The following is a 25,363-nucleotide window of genomic DNA, read 5'->3' as shown; positions in this document are numbered from 1 at the left end:
CACTGCATGACCACTGTTCCACATGTCATCTTATTTAGTTTGAAACACTTCCTAATTATCTTTTTATCTTGTTAAAGGGTGAAAATTTTCTAAGTAATGCTTTCCTCTGGAGATTTGTTTCCACCAGAGAGGCTCTGTTAATATGTACTGTCTGATTTGCCATCCTCTTGAATTGATCTTGGTCTAAGGCTATTCCCTTTGCCTCAATCAAATAGGTAGGCTAGCTATAAAATAACATCATTCCAACATCTTCCTTTCTTCTTTTCAAGTCTTTAACATTTAAAGCTTATTTCCCCTTGCATAACCTCTTCCTTCTTTGCAATCTTTTTACATACACTTGTACATGCTACTACTTTCACACCAGACTTTTCACTATCAGATAAGAAAGTTTTCAGGTTGAAAAAATGAAGGAAACAGCATCTGTTTTTTGTGAGCACTAACAGTCATCTGGTAAACTTCAGAGGGTCTCTGCCACAATGCTCAACACACTCAGTTCTTCAAACTGAGAAACAGCAAAAGATGTAATTTGCCTTCAATATCTGAACTTTGATTTTCAAAACACAAGTTTAAATCAGTACCTACAGTTCAACCCCTGGTAAGTCTGCATATCACAAGTCTCAATACTGAAAGAAATTTATTTTCTTTAAGACATACCAGATTGAGTAACATGAAGGAATTATTCAAACCCTTGCTGAGATCTCAATACAAAGTACTGAACCAATAAGCACTACAGTCTTAAATCTCAAGATAACACCTTCATTCTGTGGAAGAACCTACCCACCAATTTGTCATCAACTTTGGAAAGTTTTTCTTAGTACTACACTTGTATGAAACATCTACACTGCCAAAACAACCTTACACCACGGTACAGCTCTTTGCCTGGCAATTGGCAGACCTCATGCTATGGATTCTGTTGCTTCCAGAGACCAATTTGTGTGTGATCTATTAACATTCATCCTTCGTTCTGAAACTCCAGTGTACAGTTCAATTTTATATTTATGAGCACTACTCAAAACAAGCAAAAGGCCTCCTGCTGCTCTCTGCCGAATGAAAGCAATGTGTCTGACAGGAAGCAAAGAAAGCTATTTCAGGATTATCCATGTGGCTCAAAGTTAAACAGGATTTCAAAATGAAAATGTAGCAGATCTGTAAAATAACCTAACACCTTCATGTTTTTTCAGAAGTACTTAATACACAAAACCTTAAATCCGTATAATTTGTTAGCTAAAAAACAAAACGTCAAAAATACATAAATTTGAGATCTTTGGTAACAGAAGCCTCATTTACTTAAAAGAAAGGACTTTCTTTAGAAGACAAGGATCCAGGTTAACAAAAGGTTAATATCTGTCACCTGACAGAGATCAGTATCTCCCCATTCCAGGGGCTAACGTTTAGGAGGCTAGAACAATTAAACCATAAGAAAGCCATGACCAGTGTAATGTAATAGCTGTATTAGTCAGGCAGATCGTTTTACATCGCTGGGTATTCTGAAAGATCCCATGAGGATTCCAGATGTAAATTCTTGACGAGAAAGGAAATGATAGCAATGTCTCAAAGATTTATTTTTACTTTCTGTACAGCACAGTGAGCACATGGTAGAATAACGAGTCCATTCATTCATAATTGCAGATGTTTTACACATCTTGCTGAAACATGTGCATTAATGTGTTATATGGAGCTCTCTCTTCTGTTTCCAAAGTGTTAGGGTAATTACTCTTTGATTTGCATATTTGAAGTGTATACATATATGCATAAACTCTTCTGAGCTCCTGTTCCAGTTATCAGTGTTACAACTCGTGTCAATCACAAATCAAATCATCTCCTCACTGGAAGGTGGGGATGCTGCACAGTTATTGGTACACAACTACACAGTTCACACTCCAGAAGGTTCTGGCAAGGCAAGGCACCAGAGCTCCTTGCTGGAGGCTACGCTGTGTGAACCTCCTCACCCATGTCAGCTGATAAGGCACCGCATATAACACGGATATTTATGCCACCACTGGAAGATTACTTCCAGTCATCCTGGGAATTCCAGAAGCTAGCTGGTTACTACACACAAATCTTCTGTGGTATTCAAAGATACTATCACAGAGACTATTTCAAACAAAGCAGAAAACTACTAAGCAGTGAGAGAAAAGGGGTTCAGTTTTTTATTTTTTTTTAATCAAGTACTTAAACTCTTTGGATTAATGTCTTTCAGTTCCACAGATTTTTTTTTTTTTCCTTTCTCCTGACAAGTTCTTTCTCCCCTTGTCCTCCAAACCAGGAAGGTGGTTTCCCTATAAAATGCTGTGTTCTCTCCAGGTTATTATCAATGCTTTGTTATCCTGATATGCTTCTACAGGCATTTCACCTCTAGGCACATTGTGCAAAACATTAATCTTTACATCTGTTTCAGTCCTGCCAACTTTCTCTACCCAAAGGTGATTTGCTAATGTATTTGTTTATTAGTAACAATAATATCTCCGCTCATGGGATTACTGCATCCCGTTTCCCTAAATTCTTGCAATCTTTTCACACAGAGATAACTTGTTTGAAAAAGTTCAACCAACACTTTTTAAACCAAGCACATCTGACAAGTCACTGAAGTAGCGATGCAAAAAGAAAAGGAGCTGCCTAACTTTCAGAAGTCCCAACCCATCAGCCTCTATTGACTGCAATGTGCATTCTGCCCCTTCAGCTGCTGAAACCAGACCCTACTCTAGACTCAAGTGCTCAACCAAAATACAGGCTGGATCACATCAGTCATCTGGGACTACAAAAATATTTTATCAACCAAAGATCACCAGTATATAGAGTTTCATGGTAGAAGAGATTAACAAAAGTAGCAGTAACCCCAGGACTATTTGCAGGGCCAAAACCACAATACATACACTGAACTGGGTGAAAATAAGTTGCTGAACTACTGATGACCAGAAAATGAAATTATGGAAATCATATAATATGCTGAGCTTGAAGGGATCCATCAGAATCAGCCAGTGCAACTCCTGGCCCTGCACAGAACACCCCAACAAATATCAAACAATGTGCCTGAAAGTGTCATCCAAACCCTTCTGGAACTCAGGCAGGCTCCTGACTAGTTTTTGGACTTTTCTAACTGAATAACACTTCATATCTGCAAACCATTTCAAATTTTATTGTTTCAAAAACAGTATTTTGCCTTTGATTTCTTTTTATGTTACCACTCTCATCATAGCATAAAGCCTGACACTTTAGGAATGACTGGAACTATAATTTGAAGAACTATGCATAACTTACTCCAGGAATAAGAGCCTGGTACACAGCATGACAGCCCCCATAGTTACATTACCACAAAAGCTCAAGGAGGACTTAAAAGGCTAAAAAAGGGCTGGGACTTTTCTTTTTCTCCTAAGATATGTGTTTATCAGGATGAGGGGGTGGAAATAAATCACTAAGATAATAATACAAAAGATAAACTCTTGAACTTTATGAGGGTAATTGTCAGCCTGATCATCATAAGATCTCTGAACATCCTGGTTATGTTTTGTAACACGACAACAGAGACACAAAGGTCACTTGCTGCCCAGCAGCCTCTTTCCTCTCATGCTGGTTAAGATCCTTGTTAGATTACAAAATTCATAATTATGAAAACTGCAGTTCAAAATTTTCATTACTTAGCCCAAAAATTACCTCAGTGGAGCTAAACTGGCAGTCCCAGTCCACAGAATCTGCTTTGACAAAGATACCATATGACAACAGCAGTGGGCACCAACCTGAAAGTAGACAAAACCTTTCTTGCTATGTCCTGTTTCACACGAATTTTAAATTCTTGAAGTACTTAAATTGTTTTCCTGTGGTTGCTCTCCACTTTCTTAAATAAATTAAGAAAAAAAAAAACCCACATGGGGTCTTTAGCAGGAGATAGGTGCTGCCTGATTCTCAGGGTGCATCTCAGCCACCCTGCAGATCCCCAGGCAGAGGAAGGGAGCATGAACAGAACAAGAGTATGCTGGTGTGTTTTGACTACACTGACAAGAATTTTGCTGCATGGACTGCACCTGAGATCTTCCCTTCTCGGGGAATATTAACACATTTCTTGGTGCTTTCTGAATATTCCTTTTCCTTTAAAGAAAACCAAAAGAAACAAACTAACCAACCCAAAAAACCCCACCATCCTCATCTGTAGCTATTTACCTATTCTTTAAAATAGAAATCTGCATTTGGCACACCTCATGGACTGCTTTAAGATTCCAATTTGCTTGGATCTTGATTCTTCTTAGTTTAACCAGAGTCAGAAGGATCATAACTGGGTTTTTGCACAGACACAGAATTGTTCTTTTCCCTATGCCACTGAGCTTACCTGTAGGTCAGCCTCAAGGACTATTTACAGCAGAAAAATAAATGAAAGATTATTATTTTAGATTATTTGACTAGAAAGAAACATACTTAGTTATTGACATCCCAGGAAAAGAGTAAAAAATGTATTTTGAAGAGTTCACACCAAACAAGTTGGCCCAATTTGTTCCAAAACACTGTACAAAGCAAGTTTGAACTTGGAATATTTTCTAGCACATTCTACCTTAGCTGTGGACCTTACATGTATTTTTTGTATAGTTTACAGCTATGCACAAGTCATCACTGGAGAAAATTCCTATTAGTAATGGATATAGGCTGACATTCTCATTCATAAATGCCATGTTATTATTCTTGCTGGAACACAGGTAAAGTTTATTTTTACCCTGTAATTTCTACCTAGTCAGAATGAGTTAAGAGGCTTGCACTTATAAAGTGTACAGGATACAAAATTAATTATAAGCATGTCAAAGTATGAAAGGGAATTAGTGATGATGGCTGAATCTCAGAAGAGCTTCACCTTAAATTCACAAAGGGCCTTATTTGAGCTTTATACAAAACCACATGAATCTAAAATTGGGGTGAACATAGAAATACCATCTGTCAGTCTCAGCCCTGCTCTTAGCATTCCATCCAGGTGAGAAATACCAGGAATCTCATTTAGATTTTTGATATTTCTTCTTCTAATCACTGCTGAAGCTGGAAGTGTAACACCTAGGGAAAAAAAATAAGGAAAGTTACAGGAACATTTTGGAGTTGGGATTGAGAAGCCATGTGCTAATTTCACGCTCAACATACCAGAGTTTATTTACCTAAAACACATAACTGTAGTATGCAATGGTCCCTGCAAAGAATGAGAACCCAACCATAGACTGGGGGACTCAAAGGTCTGGAGGGTTGGCATGGAGAGTAAATTATGAGGCAAAAACTCCCATGAATCCACATTTTTGGATAATTAAGCTATTGTAGATTTTCATATGGATGAATGCTCTTGGGACACCTGATACGAGCTATTAGCTGGAGCAATGCAAAATTTAATTTACAAAAAGAATAAAGGTCTTCTTTTCCTAACAAATTTTTTGTAACTAAAATAGAGTGTGGAGTACAAAACTGGAGTACAAAATACACATTTGCCATGAAAAGTCATTTTTCACCCATGCGAAAAAGTCAAATTTTCCCAATATGGTGATTAAGCAAAAATGAATTATTTTGCCTGGAGGATCCATTATTTTCACTCTGTCACAAAAAACATCAGCTATTGAACTTATAGCAGGTTTTGTGTGGACAGATAATTTTTCTCTGGGTTAGAAATTCTAAAAAAAACAGTATCAAACCCTCAAATACATACTTTTTTTATACAAACAGTGATAATGTGAAACATGGAAACTGAAGAGGTTTAGTATATTGGGGTTTGAGGGGAGTTTAAGAGTTTTATATGCTTTGTGTACCACTAAAAAATGTATCTATTATGCAAAACCTAAGTTATTCTGCACATGACATTGCACAAGGCAGGTTTGAATTTTCTTTCTTGAATACTAAAATCTTGTGTGTTGCAGGCACTAAAGCAATGAAACGGAATCTACAGAAGAAAATGGAATTATATAGCCTTAAGCATTATGGAGTCTGCATGCTGTTCTTTGTTAAACAAGCACCAAACTCCCTTGTCTGTCAGGGCTTCCATTTTCAGCAGTAGTTCAGCACTACCTCTCTGAATGACACATAGCAAGGAAAATAAGGTTTTCAATGAAGCCTCACACAATTAAAATGTTAAATATTTCACATACTATTCTGATGTCTGCAGGAGGTAAAGCTTCACAGGGAGCTAACTTATCCTCCACAGCCAAAGGAAATGAAGCAGTTTCAGCCATCAGATAGCTTTACCTCAGTGCACGTTCCAAAGAGATTCACAGGCTTTACTCTCATATAAAAATAATTTAGAAAAAGAGGGTGATGGAGGCCGTATTACAAAGAGAACAGTTCAGTCTCATTTGACAGGCAGTAACCATGGGTCAGACTGTACAATTGATTTTTCAGAACACTTCTTTGATTTCTATAGGGAATTTAGCTTAAAAATTGATGAGACAATATGTCCTTATTAAAGCAACCATTTTAGGGAAAAAAAAACTCTCACCTGTTTAGATTTAACTCTTGTTCCCACTGAAGACTGACTAAACCATCCATTATAGTAGAACAACATCCCTTCAAGCCCTAATTTTTAGGAATTCTTAGCTACAAAATCTAGTTTGCAGAATAGAATAAATACAACTGTCTACAAATAAAGTTTGTCAAGAGCTTGTAAGATTGGAACCCAGATTGTTGGCTGGGTTTTTAGTGTCGCTTTTCTCTACCTGCCTCCTTAGAGCCACAAGGAGTAGGTTAAGTGTAACAGAAACAAAGCACACACAGAGATGCAGAACTGGTTAGGACACTAATTCCTAACAGGGAAAAGACCCAAATTTTGCAACACCTTGATGTCCAGGTGTTATGGGGTGTGATCTGAGCAGGATCCCAGCCCAGGACATGGGGCAGTGTTCCCCATTCCTGGGCAGGGGCACACATCCAGCAATCCAAGGAGGCTGCAGCAGCTCCCAGCCTGCTCCTGTGCCAGAGCCCGGCTCCAAACCGGCCTGGTTCTGCCTGGAAATGACACAGCAAGGCTGTTTAAACAACACAAATGTTCCCTTGAGAAAGGGTTTAAAAGTTTTCACTGCAGTGAATCACAGAAGCAACTTATTGAAGAATTTCACACTAACTGGTTCTTCAGTTTAAAATCACAGCAAAGATCACTGCCCTTGCCTGCCTTTACCTATAACTGCCTGCAAAAGCAAGGTGACATTTCCCCTTTAGATGTTGTCCAGGAGACTTTCTGAGTGCAGCACCAAGGCTGATGTCTAAGAGCAATTCTGTTTTGCAATTGTTGTACGTTGTTTATAACTGAACAGCATTTAAGTCTGCACTCAGTCCAAGTCCACCCTCTGTCCTCAGCTGGACACAAACATTACACACTTTTCTCCCATAAAGTCCAACAACAGAGATAAGGCAAGATACGAAACATACTGAAGTCATGAGGGTCAGAGAGTTGGAAAGTTAACAACATGATAGCCTCATGTGCAGCAAAATGTTCCAGATGCATAATGCCTTCTCTGGAGGAAAAGAAAATAAACCAAACACACCTACCCCATGTCTCAGACTTTTCAAACCAATTTGCAAATTCACAGAATGATTTTTTCATACCAAGAAAAAAAAAAAAAAAAGGGAGGGCAGGGATAAGATGATGGGGGACATAGACACACATTTTGGAAACACCTGGTATGACAACCACAGTTTACAGTCCAGGTGTTTAGGATCCTTCCCCAAAAAGCTGAATAATCTTGGTTTACAATTACCATCAACTAAATCGAGGCTCTTTGTACAAAGAACAGAAGGGATACAAGGGGTACTCCACTGCAATCCTCAAGGTTTCACTCAGACAGCAGTACTCAAGTTTCCCCATTTACTTTTCCAGCCCTGGTTTTCCACACATTTTTTTACACATGCTCAAAGCCAAGCATTTAATTTTATTCCAGATAAGAGGCGTTTTTCAGGGTTTCTGCCAGAATGGCAAAGTCAGCAGGATTTTGACAAAGTGCAGCAGGAATTTAAAGAGTAAAGGCAAAGTATCCCATCACCTGGAAAGTGCTGATAATGACAGCAACCAAGCTGGAGAACCACTTGGAGTATTTAATCAGGCTGTGGTACAGATTAATTTTATACTGTCTTTAAAGTGCTTTGAACATGAAAAGCATAACTTAATTGCTTTATCTTCAGCCTCATCACCACCACAATGCCTCATCCCACCTAACGGTGCAAGGCAGCTGGGGAACTTCTGGTGCTACACGGGGCTGTAACAGGGGAGAGCTGGTCCCAGAAGCACCCAAACCCCTGCATCTGCTTTCCAGCAAGTAACAAGTGATTACTGGGTAGATATTTGTAAAAACTTTCTACTCCTCATGCGCATCAGCCCAGCTGTGCAATTCATAATGCGTCCTAAAAGTTAAATCAGTACCTAATGAAAAAAAAAAAAATTACAAACTATTAACAGTAATAGTGATTGTCACTTTCTAAGCATCAGCATCTGTGACAACACCCAAGCAATTAATAGCTTCCCTTGGCTTTATGAGGTTTCATATAGAAACATGGTAACTCCTGGAGCAGTTTAGGTAGATTAGAGGACACTGTAATCCAAAGACTTTTTAACATCTCCCTTTGAAAACCACTTCTACTAAAAGAGTGTAAGAACAACACAGGGTAACTACTTTATTTATCCAGAATTACCAAATTTTTTATACCAAATTTGGACAACAGTACAAATACATAGCAAGTGGTATCTTCAGTCTTCAATTAACTCTTGAAAAAGCAGACTTCACTTAAAGGGATGACAGGAGAGAAAGATTCACACATTCTGCACATTCAATCATCAGGAAATGTGGTACAATTACACTGTACTTTAAAAAATGCATGATTTTTCTGCATTCAGGCTATCACCTCTGGCTTCCAACTACATACTCTAAGACAAAAGGATAGGAAAACTCAACTCAGTTCTGCAGTGCATCAAAATGCCTCAATACTCAAGAAAAGTATAGCACATAGAACAGCCAGGGCTATGCACCTTTCTGCACATGGAAGAAGTGAGCATTTTGCACTAGTAACCATCACACTCATATTACACCGAGAAATGGGCCTGCTGTTTTATTATGCTGTTTAAAAAGACATCCCTCAAGCTTTGGGGATTTTTTTTGCCTTTCTTTTTGGTGGGTGGGCATGGGGAGGTGTTGGTGATTATTTAGGGGAGAAGGACACCTTGTCTTAAGCATTGAATACAGAGAACTGCACAAAGAAAAGTAATATTCTGTCAGCAACACAGAAATTTGGGCATGAAAGCAAACATAGGGAAAGAGACTAGAACTGCCAGGGTACCCCCATAGACATCCTGTGCAAATACAAACCTGGCAAATGTTTGAACCACCACCTGTGGTAACAGAGAACACACCTGAAGAACCTCACAGTCTGGAACAACTCCTAGGCACACATTTAAACAACTAACATATCAATCAAAAAGTGTATATGTAAAAAATTGACATAAGAATGAGTCAGAGCTGACTTGCTTTCTTGCTTTTCTCAGACAAAAGAATCAGGTCACCTTCTCAATCCTTTTTATTTTCCTTTTTTTTTTTTTTTTTTTTTTGTTTGGCTTTTCCTCATAAAAACCAACACTTAAAAAAAAAAAAAAAAAAAAAAACCCACACAGCTACCATGGAAGATAATAAAGGGAATAGCACATTTTTCTTGGAGAAACAAGGTGCAGCAGTAGGAACACACTAGCTAGCACATGGGAGCCAGAGTAAAGAATTACAAAGTTCTGCAGTACTCTTGTCCTAAATGCTTTCAGGAATCCTCTTATTTTATAAATACTTCACGTAGGGATAACATAGGCCTTTATTAATTTATCCTCCTGTTGAAAGGACAGGATCCTACAGCAAAGCTCTGTGACATGAGACACTGTGAGAATGCACAGTAACTCAGAATTTCATTTGATTTCTATCCAAATAAATTGAATCAACCAGATTACAGAATAATTAAAATTCTCTAAATCAAAGAAAAATTCTGCAGCCTTTTCCCAGAATCTGCTTTGTGACTATCTTTAAAAAATGCTAGAGGATTTGCCACTGCAGTTTACATGCTTTTTAAAGTGGCTTATTTCATTAGCTGTCTTAGAGCTGAGGGACCACATGAGTGTGCACTTCGTCCTCTCTGGGCAACAGCCCCTCCAAAATTATTAATTTCACAAGGTTGGTAATTCAGCTGGAGTGTTAACCTCAAAATCCATGAGAGAGGCCTAAACATAAAAGACATAAGATCATTCTGCCTAGCAAAAGCTCCAAGGTTTTCCATGCCTGGGAAGTCTTCCATTTCAAAATACAGGAACTTTTCAGTGGGATATCAGCAAGGTGGTTTGGCACTGGTGAAGCAATAGAACCCTTGAAGGCTCACCACCAGCTTTTACATATAGTGTTCTGCACATAAATTGAGAGAGACTTCAATGGAAATGTTTGCATTTCAACACAAGTCTCCTTGGTGAGTGATCTAGCTTGTCTCTAAGATCAAAGAAACGTGCATTAACATCTTCTGGCTTGCAGAGGAAAACACACACAGAACCCACCCATAACTCAGAGTGTAGTGAACTACAGAAAAGCAGCCAGGGAAAACAAGAGGAAACAGAATGGATAAACCAGATCATCCTCCAGAAACAGGACTAAATACGGATGCAGATTAGCCTGGCAAACTGAACATTTCTAGGAAGTGCTGATATGTCACTGTATTGCCAAAATTAGAAAAACTGTGTAGGAAGCAATTAGCTACTGTAGCTTCTCCCTACTTAAAATGATTGTTCAAGCCTATATTGTAATATGTGGTTGGTCACACCAATTCAGTATGTAAATGCTGGTATGAAAAATGCCATTTATTCAATCTCAACTTAAAAAAAATCAAATTGAGTCGAGAGAAATAACAGTTCTTTTCTTGACCATTCTCCATTTACACTTCAATTCTATTCCCAACACGCAGCTTTGCTGTGCACATTGTATGTGTGTCCTCCATAATTAAAGCTTTATTTGAACCTCCCCCCTCTTTCCACAACTCTCTCAGTTAGATCAAAACAGTAGAGACAAAAACTGAAACATGCCTGGGGTGCAGGAGAGAACAACACAGACTATTTAGTGAAGTAGGCTAATGGTGTTGTGGAGGAAGGGGGCTGATTTTCAAATCTCAGAACTGTCAAGCCTGCAAATATTACTGAAATCACATCTGGGAACAAAGCTCTGCTTTAAGTAAGTTCACCCATGAGTGTTGCTAAGCAATGGAGAAAAGATGAGGGAAAGGGAGGGTGTCTGACTTTAGGATTAGGAGGATGGATAGAAGATAAAGTAAGGCTTCTGCATAGCTTTATTTAGAAAAACTTTCAAGTTCTTTGTTTTTATTGCCTGTCTTCCAAACTACTTGTACTCTGATTAATCAGGTCTCGTTCATTATCTATCCCAATGCACACCCAGCACAAAGAGAGGTGCTGCATCCTGGAGCACTGGCACAAGCATTTGAGCACCAGACCTGCCAACATCTGTCTCTGGATTTAACAGGTAAGAACAGGAGCAGCTTTCCTGATGCAAATACTACAGAATTTAATGTCTATGTTTTAGAGAAATACTGCAGATACTTGTTTTTATGTAACCTAAATTATGCAGTGTATAGGAAATAAAATACTTGTGGCAGCTAGTGCTTGCTCTAACACTATTCTTATGCTGGTAGGTACAGAAAAGTGAAGTATTTTATCTTACAAGATCAATAAATGTCATATCTTCACCTTACTTATGTTTTTTTGTCCACTCTCTACTGGCATCATGATATTGTAAAAGTTTCTTGTTCTGCTTTAGCAAGATTGCTTCCAATCCTTAGGAAAACAATCACACATTTTCAGCTGTAGACAAATGCATTGCCTCATATTATTTCCCAGAAAACATTTGTTGCCTTGTTCAGCTAAATGCCTCCATAAACTATAGCATGTACATTTGTAAAGCATGCATTGTTGTAACAGTAAATTGAATTCTTTGATTCATTTTCATGGTAGCAGTATTATTCTTTTGGTTTTTTTCCTTTTTAATCATCATAAATACTCCGGAATGCATATCTCTTTATTACTCAGCATTATATTCCATATGCTAAGGCATTTGCAGCCTCACAGGTCATTTCATAGGCATTAAACTTTTACTGTATACCTGTCTTTTTAACATTTGCTAATAACTCATCTGGAAAGAGAATGACATTTGTTGCTGAGTAACAGATGTCTGCACACACAGCATGAACTAGGAGCTCTGAAATGCTAGATTATGATTAACTACCTAGTCACTATTCTAGTTAGAAATATTATGAAGGCCTTTCCCAAAACTCAAGATATTCAAAACCTATCACTTCTGCAGCACTCCAGCAGTGCTCCCTGCACATGGGATGCATTTCCCTGACAGACAAATGGCATTTAACAGACTAAACAATAGAAATTAATTAAGAAGATTGAGTGTTGTAATCACACTTCATTTCATGCACCTTTAATGCTTTCAGAAGCAGAGACTCTGAACTAAACATTTTAAGCTCAAAGAAGCGTGGACACTGTAGAAAGGCAAATTAAGCCGCATGCTGAAACAATAACCCACAAGTTTTCCTCTGAAGTTGATAAATTAATTACCGAGATTGGGAAGTTTCCCATGCCTAATACATAAAATAGGTCACCTCTTGTACTATATTTTATTTACATACACAGTCAGAAGCAAATCTATGGGCAGTTGCTTTAGAGCTGAACAGGCACAGTCATACCATTTGTCATCCTCCAAGAACTCATCCAGGCAGTCCAAAACAAAGTTATCAAGTGAAAATATAGACCAGGATGGAAGAAAGATGCTTTGGATAAATTTCATATAGCAAACCTCTTGAAATGGATGCCATGTAGAAAATGCACTGAGATCCATCATGTTGCATTGCCTAATTGACTTTTTTCCCTTTTGCTTTTTCTTAATGAAAAGCAAGGAATGAGAGAAGAAGAAATCTTCCCTATCAGCAGCAGCAGGGGTTGCTGCAGCAAGATGATAATTCCCTCCTGCTACTCTGCTGACAAGCACCAAGCTGCACAGGAAGAGTGGAGCATTTTAATCACGGGATTGAAAAATGCAGCAGTTCCTAAAGCTTCACCTTACCTTGGCTGATTTACATTAATTTAGGATCAACCGGCTTTCAGTGGAATAATGTTATCTATGGAAGATAACAGAGGAGGAAAAATTTGGTGGAACTTCTTGTTTCCCTGTGCATAATGTGCAAGGATCTATGTATATAAACAGTTTTGGAGTGTCTTAGATAAGCAAGGACTATTGGATTCCTTAAAAGAACAGTGCAAACTTGAGAGCTCCTTAATACAAAATGTTTTCTAAGTGCCACACTTTCAAATACACACCATTGAAAGGATAAAAAATACATTAGCAACTGGCAAGTCCAATCCAGTGTCCATTGGAACCATCAAAAACCCTGTCACAGAGGCCTCAAGATTTTGGCTCTGGCTCTTTCATCTTTCAGATTATCATTTGTAACAAAGGCACTCCATAAGGAGCTGCTAAGACAAATGCAAATCTTGTGTCAAAGACAGTCAAACACCCCCCAAAATTAAAAATTTGAGCACACAGCAGCTTACAGGCAGCAGCTTTGGGCATGTGGCTCAACATCTGCTACAAAAACACTAGAAAGCAGACCTGCGGCACACTGGAGCGGTGCCAGCTCTCAGATTATCCCCCTCCAAGGCTGTCAGGAGAATGGACAGATGGCAGCCGATGCACTCGCAGGACAGTTAGCTCAGTTAACAATCAAGTATGCTAAATGATTTCAGATTCACTCTGCACCAAGCATTGTACTTTCCAGTGAACCATTAACACTGTGTCCTAATAGAAATATGGTTTGGTATGAAGGAACTGGCAGATCCTGTATTTTACAAGACAGTTTCTCTGGAACAATTTGTCAGGGAACATTAGATCTGCCTTCATGAATAAAGTGAGAATCTGCCAAGTTTGCCAGGCGGGTTTATTCATAATTTTAATTCTGCAGTGTTTGAAGAGTGAGGATGGAAACAAACAGGAAGATGCAGGTCAGTTACCCACACAAGCTGCTCCCAGGGATGCACACAGTGGCAGGCAGGAGGGGTGTTAGGAGCACAGAGGATCTCACATCACAGCAGCTGTGCCCCTGCAGTGCTGCCTGCCTGCTGTAGGGCATCACACAGCTCTCCTGGACAGCACAGCTATCACAAGCAGCCTGCTGGGTGACACACTTGTCACCCAAGTGAACAGATGTGACAACTCATCCCAGAAAGGCTAATGGTTCTTGGGTTTAAATGGGTAAAGTCCGTAAAAAAAATTTGGCCCTCATATATCAAGAGGGTAAATATTTCAGCACACAACAGACAGGTGGACTTTTGGCCTCAGCAGCACAAGATACATCTTTAAATTCTTCCCCCTTATGGTTAGATACAATTGCCTTTAAGGACGGTTGTAGACTTTGTGACAAATTTATTCTACTGATTTACTTTTCCATAAATCAGCAGGGCAAGAATAGTCGTTGAAAAAAAATGTTTGTTTCTTCTCCCACCTCTACCCTCTCCTCCTGTTGCATATCACTTTCATCTGTCCACCCAAAATCCTATGTGGGTAAACAGCTGGTCAAAAGTATAATAGAATTTATTTATTACATATTTGGTTCCCATGACCATTTTATTCATCATTGTGGCACCTAACAAACACCCTGAGAAAATACCCAACCACCAGCCCTTTTCTGCCTGAATTGGAAAAATCCTTCAGAAAGCAGGGGAGAAACCCAAGAAAAACAAGTGGAAAAATAGAAGGACAGGGAAGAGAGAGAACTTAGCTCTGTTAAAGGAGGTAGGAGTTGTGCCATGGATACCAGAAAAGCAGCACCTCACACTTCTTATCTGTTATCTCAGTTCCAAAGAGTAGGACTGAAGCAAACTGGAAAACCTAAAGCATTTCCAGTGAACAAATGAGTTCTCCACACAGTCAGGTAAGTGCCAGCTGGAGAGCAGCTGTGGGAATCCAGGGCATCCCTCTGGCTGCCCTGGCAGGTCTGGGACCCTGGCAGGGGTCAGGAACCCCCCTGGACAGAGCCCCCAGAGACACTGTCTGTGATCTCTGTCCATGGAAAAGAGTTTTCAATCTTACAGGATGAATTACAAGCTCTGAGTGTTTGATATGAGTAATAATTAAGTGTGGCACGGGTGCAAAAGTAAAATTTTAGGTTTTTAGATAAGGGGTTCAAAGGGAACAAGATGGAGGAAATTGGGTGTGTCTTGTCCTTTTCCTCCTTCTTCATGCCCTCCATGTTTCACTGTAGTGTTGGCATTTTTCTATTGGTTTAGGCTGGGGACACACTGTCCAACGTAGGTGACAGATATTGGCACGTTATTGTAAATTCTGCTGTGACACCGGTTTTCTTCAGAGATTTTCACAGGGCATTGCCAAAGTTATACCAGGAAAATCAGCAACAGCAGGCAAAAACTCCTCTTCCCTGCTCTTCCCATTCCAGTGTGGAAAGGAGCCACAAAAATACCAGAGCAGGAGCAAGAACTCTGCCAGTGCATCGAGCTCCTCAGCTGCCCTCCCTGCAGCTTTCCTCTCTCTTGAGGAGGTGATGTTGTGACCCTGGTGTGTGATCACCAGAGCAGGGAGTCAGAGATGCAATTTAAAAAAATAAAGAGCAAACCAGTCAAAAATGGAGACACAAGCAATCTTATTTTCTGACTCAACTTTATGAAGATCTGATTAGACCTTAGTGAAATTTAATCTTTGCCTTCCAGATCTTCTGAGACAACAATAAAGAGCTCCTGAGCTCATAAAGTACCCAGAGAGGAGAGATACCACCCAACCAGGAAAATAGCTGAGAAAAATTATTTTTCTTGGTACTAATCACCAGGTAAATCTGCAAAACATGTCATTAAAAAGTAAATTATGAAAAGCTACACATCACTATTTTCAAATACAAGAATACACTTTATCAGACAAAGCAATAAAATAATATGAAAAAGACAAGACAAATTAGCTACAGCAATAATTAGGAATGCCAGACATTCAGAAGAGAGTATTTGTTCAAATTGCTAAGATAGTCAAGAGACAGAAAATTTAACTCCCAGAAGTCCCACAGTGCTACCATTTCTTTTTCCTTTTTTTCTACTATAAATTTACAGCAAAACCAAATCAACCTACCAGATATATTTTTATATTATTAGTTCTTCCCCAGAACAATTCTGCTTCAAAAACACTCATTAAGCTGGAACTGGCAAAACCCAAAGTTCCAGTCTTTTATTCTCAGCCAGAGGATCCACATTTCTCCATGTCCTTGTAGCAGCTGTTCCTACATTGCCTCATAAGACAAAGAAATAAGGGATTTTTTTTTACTTTCCTCAAAACATTTTTATTTTCATGGACAGAGAATACCTCACAAGAGGCCACACTAAATATTGCCTCCTGGATGTGCTCAGCACAGACCTACAGAGAGCTGTCACTGCAGGAAATGCTGGTTTTTGGGTGTCATGCCCCTCTGCCAGCTCAGCCGTGGCAATGGCACCAAAAGAAGCCTTTCTGCTCATTCAGCATCTGGGGTGGAATATTTGCCAAGGGTTTGATCTTGGCCCCTTGGTTTGTGCCTACATTGCCCAGGATTCCCAGGGGGTCTCATAGCCAAACCTTTCCTACTTTGGGTTTGCTGAGCCCACCACAAGCCATGGCACAGTGTAAAACCAGCAAATCCTACAACTCTGATGTTTTTTGGATTCTTCCAGTGCTCTGCTTACAGTCCAACAAGATCAGATTTTGCAGCTTGCAGGAAAGAAAGCAATTCTTACCAAAGTACAGCAATCTGGGAAATTAAAGCAGAAAAGGAGAAACCAGATATGAATGGATGGTAAAACTGTATTTCCAATCTTCTCCTCTAATAATGTAGTACAGCAGCCATCTCCAATGAACTCATCATACCAAACAAAGTGATATATGCAGGAAATATTAAATATTAAAGAAACAAACAGATGCTAAAAAAATTCTAAACTATGGATGTGCAGAGTCAAAATAATTGAGGACGATGTGCATGTACTAAGTAGAGTTAAAAACTAGAGATGGTAGATATATATATATGTATATATATATAATGCATGTGTATATATATATCAATCATCTAGGAACTCAATTTAATTTTTGCATGCACTGATTCTCCCATGTCCTTATTGTTGCTTATAGAATCCTTCACTTACTAATTCCATGTCTCATACAGCCATGCAAGAAAAACCTGGTTATATTGTATATAGTTACCCAGCAGAACGTCTGTGGAATAAAGTTTGCTGATTAAAATCCTATTTTAATCATGCAATTAAAAAATCTACAGTAATACTGCAATTACAATACTTTTAAAATGCATCTGTGCAGAAAGCTAGAAGACTGGAATGAATATGGTATTCTGATCTCTCACTGTACAAATGTACAATAATTCTCAGTCTGTTCTTGCCTGGGCAAGTTCAGAGTGTGTGCAACATTCAAGATTAATTAGAAGGAACACGTGTTCCTCATGAATGATGCTATGTCTAGTACTATATGTAAATTAACTCATGTCAGCATGGGCCATGTTGTGTCATGATTTTTTCCTTTTTTGGGAGAGGATGTACAATTTTTTGACTGTAAGTACTATGTTGACTTTACAATAGCTGTAGAGAGATTTCATAAAAATAAAACATTGGGCAATATGTAAGTTCGTTCTCTGCTAGGTTTTTTGGGGTTTTTTGTTTGATCTTTGCCAACTAACTGGGATAAGAGAATTCATAAGGTATGAATACATTATATTCTGTTTGGGCACCTCAAACATGAACAGAGTGGTTATCACAAAGGCTCCTCAGCAGCCACCTCTTCCCAGCTTATCGCCTTGAGGAAACGGCGCTGCCTCCAACACCAAACACAAAATAACATCACATTACACATGCAAAATCCAAGGTCTCAGCTTTAACTGTCCTTTGATCTTCCATAACTGAAGGAAGTGTAAACCAAGATCAAGTTTATTAACTACAGATCAAAGTGCAGCCTAGTTTTTCCCCTTCCAACAGCAATTAAAGACTGGAGGTAAATTTCTAGAGAAAATTATTTTGAGATCTATATAGGTTATTTTTGCAATCATTGAATATGCCATTCCAATTTAAAAACACAACTTCGGGATACTACAACCCATATTTCTCCCAGCTCTTACTTGGAGATTCCTGTTCCTCCTCTGGCATTGGGGTGTTTATTAATTGGGAGAGTAGACACGTAGCACCATGTTAAGAGCTAACAGAACTACTGCAGTAATACAGTAAAAACTTAGAGGTTCAATGATTTTAAAATGCATTTTCTCCTCAAAATGCATTCTTCCAACTGATTCAGCTGTACTGGGAGATTGGTGGTACAGGTTATTTGAAAACTCATTGCGTATAAAAAACCAAATTTCCAGCCTTGGAAATTGCCTTCTGTTCCCAGTATCATGTGAATTCATCACTTAAGTGCATAGCAAAACAAAAAGCTATACTGCACTTGGATTTCACTTTTAGGAGCAGTTTAGTCACCTTTTATAACTCAAGAATTGCAATTCTTTACCATAGCAGCAGCTTCAAAAACATTATAGTGTCTAATCTTTTTGAAACTTAATTGTAGCATGCTCCTAATATGGCCTTTAAAATAAAACATAATCTAAGTATCATAAAAACCTTGCAGCTTCTTACACAATTAAATTCTTTGAATGAAATGACTTGCAGTTTTGCAAGTCAAAGCAGCAGATGTATATGCTAAAGCACAATTCAGAGTAAGCAGATGCCATTAATGATTGAGACTTATGACTAAACTTTTTTCCCAAATATAAAGCAATATGAAACCAAGATATCTGTGAATTACATGCTTTTTGAGGGTATTCATACAGATACATCAGTCTTGAAACAGGACAAATGTTTTCATTGCAAGTTTGATCATTCCCACAGCAGTCAGCAGGAGGTTTGGGGTACAGTTTGGGGTACAGGTGTCAGGAGCATAAGACTGGTTCTTGTAAAGCATCACCACCCTCAGCTTCCACCATGCTAAGTCAGCCCACCTAAAACAACATGTCCTAAAGTAGGTTTTATTTCTTAAAATACCAGTTGAGAGACAAGTGATAACAGCTAAAACTCAGACTACCTTCTTTATTAAAAATAACACAGCCCTGTCTCTTCAAATTAACACTTTCACCCCCTCCTCTTTAGCTCATCTCCTGTACCCTCTGTTACATTCCAGTGCCACCAGACCCTCACATCAGTGGCCGGATTGCATCCAGGGTTCATCATCTTACAGCTGGTTTCAAAACCACAAGGTAAATGAGCATTTACCCTTACAGATGCCCAGCAATCATTCCCATACCGTATTCCGCTCTCTCCTTATATTGGCAAGTACTGCTCAGTATAAAGAGTTGGGTTTTTTTTTTAAAAAAACCTTCCACAGCTACAGCCAATACTGACACGTTTCCTTATATTCCCAAATTAGTTGCATAATGCTGCTGCCCTTTTGTAAAGATAGATCACACTGGCACTTCAGAAATGGCTGCAGTTTCCAAGTGATGACAGAATTTCACATCCCCGCCCTATTCCCACCGAGTGCCAGGATCCTTCCCAACGCCTGCAGCAATGCTTTGAAGTAGGTGCAAATGCAGCAAATGCAAAAGATTAAAGGATTCTGGAGTTCATGGAAAGAGGTGCAGAGCTCACTATCACCAGAAAGATTCAACTAAACATTTTAAATTTTTATTTAAAGAATTTCATCATGAGAGGAGTTACACCATAGTACTTTTCCTCAGGATATATTTTACATAACTGTCTATGCTGCCTGTGACTAAATCCTTAGATGCATAGAAATGGACACATGTTCAGCCTTCCACCATCGTTCTGAGACAGTACAGATCTCACACACAGACAACAGCATACCAAGAGCTGAAAGGTTAAAAAATGTTCAAAATAGACAGCAATATTACCTCAACATTTTCTTTTTTAGGCAGCTTTCGCACAGAATGTTTAAAGGAGAAGTTTCACATTTAAAACATCCTCCTACAGTGGGAAGCGGCAATATTTCTGACAGACATTTTCATTTTTGTTTGGCATTTCACTTACTCAGTATCCTGTCAGTTTAGGAACTAGGAATCTGGGCTTTCAAAAATCAACTGATGACATGAGTCCCAGTCACTGTCTGTCCCTCCTAAGGTGGCTTACCAAGCATTATTTCTATTAAGGCAGGGGAGAGGAAAAGTGGGGTTGACGGTGATTTTTTTTATTAATCCTTCAAATCTCAACTGTTAGCCAAGTCAAAGTTGAATATTCAACAAATGTTTCCAAACTCAATCACTGTAACTGAATATCCTGGAGTGTGCCAGTAGCAAAACCCGCATACCCACAAGGTATCACCAGAGCTGTTCACAAAGACATTTTGCCATCAGCTTCCAGAAGATGCAGTATAACACAGGGTGCTGCAAATTTAGGTGGCTTTTAAAGTAATAAGCCATAAAAGACTCCCTAAAACTTTCTGATCAGTATACAAACAGTGGAAAATAAAGTCCATCAGCTACAGTGATATTTTATTTCTATTGTCGTCTAGAGATAAGTATGACAGATTTGGAAACAGAACTGGTATTAGATTAAAGGGCATAAATTGAGCAGAGAAGCAGAAGTGCCCTCTGTTTCTCTACTATTTCTATTCAATTCTGGGTCTGTCTGCCCAAACCTCATCCTCAAAGTTGAGCTGCAGCCTCTTCCTTTCCCAGATGGCATATCTTGCCTTCCCCAATCAGGGCCTCAACACCACATCCCTTTTCCTCTGTTCCTAACACCACAGGCCTATTCTCCCAGCCCACCACAAAATCTTTCACTCCCATCCATGCTCCCTCCTTGCCCTCTGCCCTGGCTGCAGATCCCAGCGCTGCCTGGGCCATGCAGAGCAAGCAGCAGCAGCATCTTGGCAGCACCCTGCAAGAGCTGAGCCACAGTAACCACAGCAAGAGGCTTTTCTATTCACTGAGCCCTTGGATCCACAGTTCCCACAGATCTGCATGGAAGGAGGTGAATTGTGCTGGAACTCTCCACCTTACAGCTGACCCAAATGAGCTCTAGTTAGGCTTCTGTTACTGATGCTCTTTCATTTTAGAATGGACACAAATTGTCTAAATACATTTAACAGAGGTTGAGTTTGGATTTTCTCCTAAGATCTGCATTGCTGAAATGAAGTGAAGCAGATCCAGTTTCTCATCCTGGATCTGTGATACACCCTAACAGATTTGTCCTATTTCTAATACTTGTCTCCCTCCACCATCCTAGACTGGACTGCAGAAACAATTTACACATGGGCATTACCAACCTCACTGTCATTGTATAAGACCTCTTCCTTTTTGATCTGTTTCCCATTGCTTTATTAAAATTTAAGGAAGCGAGGAAAACTGGGAAAAATGAGGAAATGAGGGAGTGCTAGTTACAGAGTTTGAGCACTTAGAATTGCTGTGAGGTAGAGAACACAGTATAACTAGCAGAAATATTTGTAAAGATAAGTTTAAAGGCCTAACACATAAACAGTACTCTGAGTTACAGTGCTTTATGCTTAACAGAGTCAGCATGAGAACCCTAAGGCTACAGTAAAGTTAATAAGCATGAACAACAGAATTGCCAACACCAGGACACAGTTTATATGTATCCTGTGCACATGCTTTTTCAAATGTAACTAATTTTTACTAAAGATAAATAGGAATACTAATGAATATCTTATTAGCCTGTGGCACTGGGTTGGCAAGGTACCACAAACAATGAGAAAGCACAACAAATTTAAGAACATATAAAAATATATTAGCAGTAATAGCAATTTTTAGCTTCTTGCTGTTTTGTCTTATATTTTCAGTGAGACCTAGTGAAGTCATTAGACTTATGCAATGATTTAATTTTCTTCACTTTTGTAGAGCAAGTCAGGCTTTTCTAAGAGGGTCAGTGTCAAGATACTGGTATTTGATCCATCTTCTTCCCCAGCTGGAAGCCCATTTGCTCTCTCCTAAGCCCTAGGGGTGGAACACTACCCTAAACTACTACATCCTCAGACCTCCTCTGGGTTTAGGAGCTAAAATTATCATTTTTCACCAATGCAGTCACACCTAAAGGCCCTAAGGAGTGAACAGCTAACATTGTTTAATCTAGTCTGCCCCCCACTCCTTCTCAACAGGTCCTTTAATAACCCAAAGGTGTGAAGAGATGAAAGCAATACAGCAAAAGCCAACAACTCAAAATACTAAATAACTCTATTCCCTGACTTGTGACTTCTAAGTTTCCTTGGCCAGTCCTCAAAGGTTCTTCCTGAGACCAGGAGGCTTTATCTGATGGAATTCAACATCAGTAACTTCAAAGTCATGCTCTGCAGGCATGGTGGGGAAATCAATCCAACTGTGATACACAGTTATTAGATCAGCTATTGCCACTCAGAAAAGAAACCCGTGAGCCTGCCCGTGGAAGTGTCAACTCTGTGTTCATCAACAAAGGAAAAAATGAGTCAGAGGAACAATCCTCCAAGGAAAAGAGAATGAAACCTAACACACCTTCGCGTGTCTGTCGCTACAAACTTGCATGGTGGAATTCGAGTTTTGTTCCACTTTTTTAAACTGTATTCTTTGCTTCTTACCCCAAAAGAACACTGGGGACAAGAACATTCTAGAAAAAGAATGACAATTATGGATAAAAAATGAAATCAATACTGAAAGATACTAGAAATATGATACTCTTTCAGACTGGAAAAAAAGGGATTTAAATGGGAATAAACTATCACAGCACAGTTGTAGATTTTAAACACTTCTCAGTGCTAGAACACTTATTCAAAGCACAACTCTGAAGACCCAATTCAGATCCAGATTGTTACGGGCAAATCCCTGAGAGCCCCCAGCCAAAAGGTCATTTGAAGTGGCACACAGCAGTAAAGAAAAGAATTGTACAGTATTTTAACCACCACTTCAGCCAGAGGACAGGACCAACCCAGGCTGATTCAGAGTTCCTACCAGATGGAGTGTGCCAAGAGGCTCCCACAGAGCACTGGCTAGAAGCTGAAGCTGCCCCCAAGATAACCTGCAATCTGAAATGGGAGATGGTGCAAAGACACCACCTGCTCCCCCTTGCAGTGTAAGCAAGCCTCTGGATGGGAGCCAGTCCCAGGGGCACAGAATTCTGCTGCTTGTTCAAACATACATGCACAAGAGACTGAATGTGTTTTTTCCTAGTGCAGAATTCTTATTGCAGAAAACAGGGCTGTTGGGTATTTTCTCACTCCCCTCCTCTGTAGATGCCATGTAGTCTGAAGAGAAGAGAATAAGAAAAATCTATGCCTTCTTAAAAAAACCTCTTTTTTTATTGAATTTAACTCCTTCCACTGCCTTAGGCAGAAGATTCAACCCAAGATGAACATGTGTTTTCATACTTTCAAGCAAGTCTCATCAAGTCCAGGCTTACAAATGCAGCCCAGAAGTAACACAATCAATATTTCCCTATAATATGGCCTAACCCATTGTAGAAGGCTTTTCATATACCTAAGTTGATGGAAAGAGCCTCCTCATTTTTTGAAATTTAAAACCAAGAATTTCTGCCAGAAACAGTTCAGTATTTTTCACCAAAAAGGAGACTTGGCCACCCAACCCCACAAGCCCCTGATACAAGCAGCTGTGCTCTCCCCTCTACAGCTCTAGTACAACACCAAACCTCAAATTTTAATCCTGCACCTTTCTGTGTGACTGTCTTTGGACATGATGATCACAGCCTTTCTTCAGGCCTTTGTATCATAAAGTTATTGTAGACAGAGAACAAAGCCTGTGTCCACTGGTGTAAGAGCACTGACCATGAAGGAAGCACACACCCCACCAGAAACAAACTAATACTGAATTGAATTCTCTGTTATAAAGAAAAGGAGAAGAGTGTGTTGTTGCCTTTGTCTCAACCTGGAAATAAAACTCATGATAATTTTAGTAAGGAGGTAATATAAAAGGTGATCTTTATTTGGAGGCTTCAAGAGGCAATCATGGAAATATGCCCACCAAATGTTACCCCCCCAATCCCCCCCAGGGTGAGTATATTTTTATAGGCTTTAGGAAATTAGCATAATTGATAAAAAGCACCAATTAGGAGGACAAGTGGTGATGCAATTTCTGCCCAGGTCAAGCATAAGTTGAGCTGTCCCTAAGGCATCCTGCACTGTATACCTGGATTTTGTATGTCTGACCTCTCCCAGGAGACACCAGCTGCCCTGCCTTGGGGAACAATAGGCTGTTAAAGGTTTCCACAAGTCATGACATTTAATAAATTTGAGGTTTGGGTTGGGAGGGGGATGAAGATGAGGGGAACAGTGGGAAGAGGCTCAGAGGTGACTGAGGCAGTGGGTCAGCTTTGCTCCCCTGGCTGGCAATCTCCCAAACCACCGACCTCCCCAGTAGGTGAAGTGTCTGTCACAGGGTTTTCCCTCTGCAGTTTCACACCCCATTAACATGCCCGGCAGAGTCTACTGTCTGCACAGGAGGAAGCATCACCTCTTGAATCTTTACATCACTCACTACTGTTTTGACAGTGCTTGATTATAACCTATGGTGTAAAAAAAGCAAATGCGTTTGCCTGCCTGCATTGCAGAGTGAAGATATTTAGCAGATACACGGTATAACCTTCCAAAGTTATATCCAGATATTAAATTGCAAAGAGTTACTCTGTTGACTGCTTCAAGCAGAAACACTCAATTGGGTCTTCAGAGTTGTGCTTTGAGTAAGTGAATTATTTTAACAGTCTCAAAGTTATCCATTACTGTGGAAGAAACCAAAAACAGGCATATCTGGAAGGGAGCAAGATCCAACAATACAGAAATACAAACTCATGACATGGAGGACAGCTATGGAAAACAAAATTAGCAATGCTTTCACTGGTCAGAGCACATACTGAAATGATAACTAGAAACCCAGAGTGATATTGTTATGCTTTTGTTATATGACCTTGTCAGAACTTCACTTGGCTGGGCAAAGTCTTGTAGTTCTGGTCTTTCATTTCACCCCTAGAGCCAAGTATCACTTAGATACATTTATTTTCTCAGCATGTCATTTTAGGAAGTTGTAATTTTAGTCAATATACACAAAGTCATTTCTCTGTTCACAAAAAAAAAAAAAAAAAGGGCCTCTATCCAAACTTGTGCATCTAAACAGTAAGGAAAATCATTGCTTTAAGAAAGCACTTCATTATCAGCCATTCAGACCACATCTTTGTTGAAAAATTGTAATGAATAGCACATTTATACTACAGGCTTCCTTATGTTCTAAACTATGTTTTGACCACTATACCCACACTCAAAAAGCTTCCTGTCCACTCTTGCATATCCCACAATTGTTACAGAGTAGAGTG

The 25,363-nt window shown here is 39.3% G+C and overlaps 2 long non-coding RNA genes across 7 annotated transcripts in view; one reads left to right on the top strand and one right to left on the bottom strand.

Annotated features, from left to right (window-relative positions):
- LOC115496651 (uncharacterized) overlaps positions 1 to 12,914 on the bottom strand; it is a 152,784-nt gene extending 139,870 nt beyond the window's left edge. For all 6 annotated transcript variants that reach the window (XR_012057526.1, XR_012057527.1, XR_012057528.1 and 3 more), the window contains exon 1: positions 12,715 to 12,914. This is a non-coding gene — a long non-coding RNA (uncharacterized lncRNA). The remainder of the gene's footprint in view (positions 1 to 12,714) is intronic.
- The window catches only part of LOC105760690 (uncharacterized), a 35,214-nt gene continuing 21,037 nt past the window's right edge, over positions 11,187 to 25,363 (top strand). Inside the window, exons 1-2 of the long non-coding RNA XR_003962110.4 lie at positions 11,187 to 11,486; positions 12,921 to 19,299. This is a non-coding gene — a long non-coding RNA (uncharacterized lncRNA). The remainder of the gene's footprint in view (positions 11,487 to 12,920; positions 19,300 to 25,363) is intronic.

This window comes from Taeniopygia guttata, chromosome 10 (assembly GCF_048771995.1).
Source record: "Taeniopygia guttata chromosome 10, bTaeGut7.mat, whole genome shotgun sequence".
Classification (NCBI taxonomy): Eukaryota; Metazoa; Chordata; class Aves; order Passeriformes; family Estrildidae; genus Taeniopygia; species Taeniopygia guttata.
This window is presented reverse-complemented; position numbering and strand designations above follow the sequence as displayed.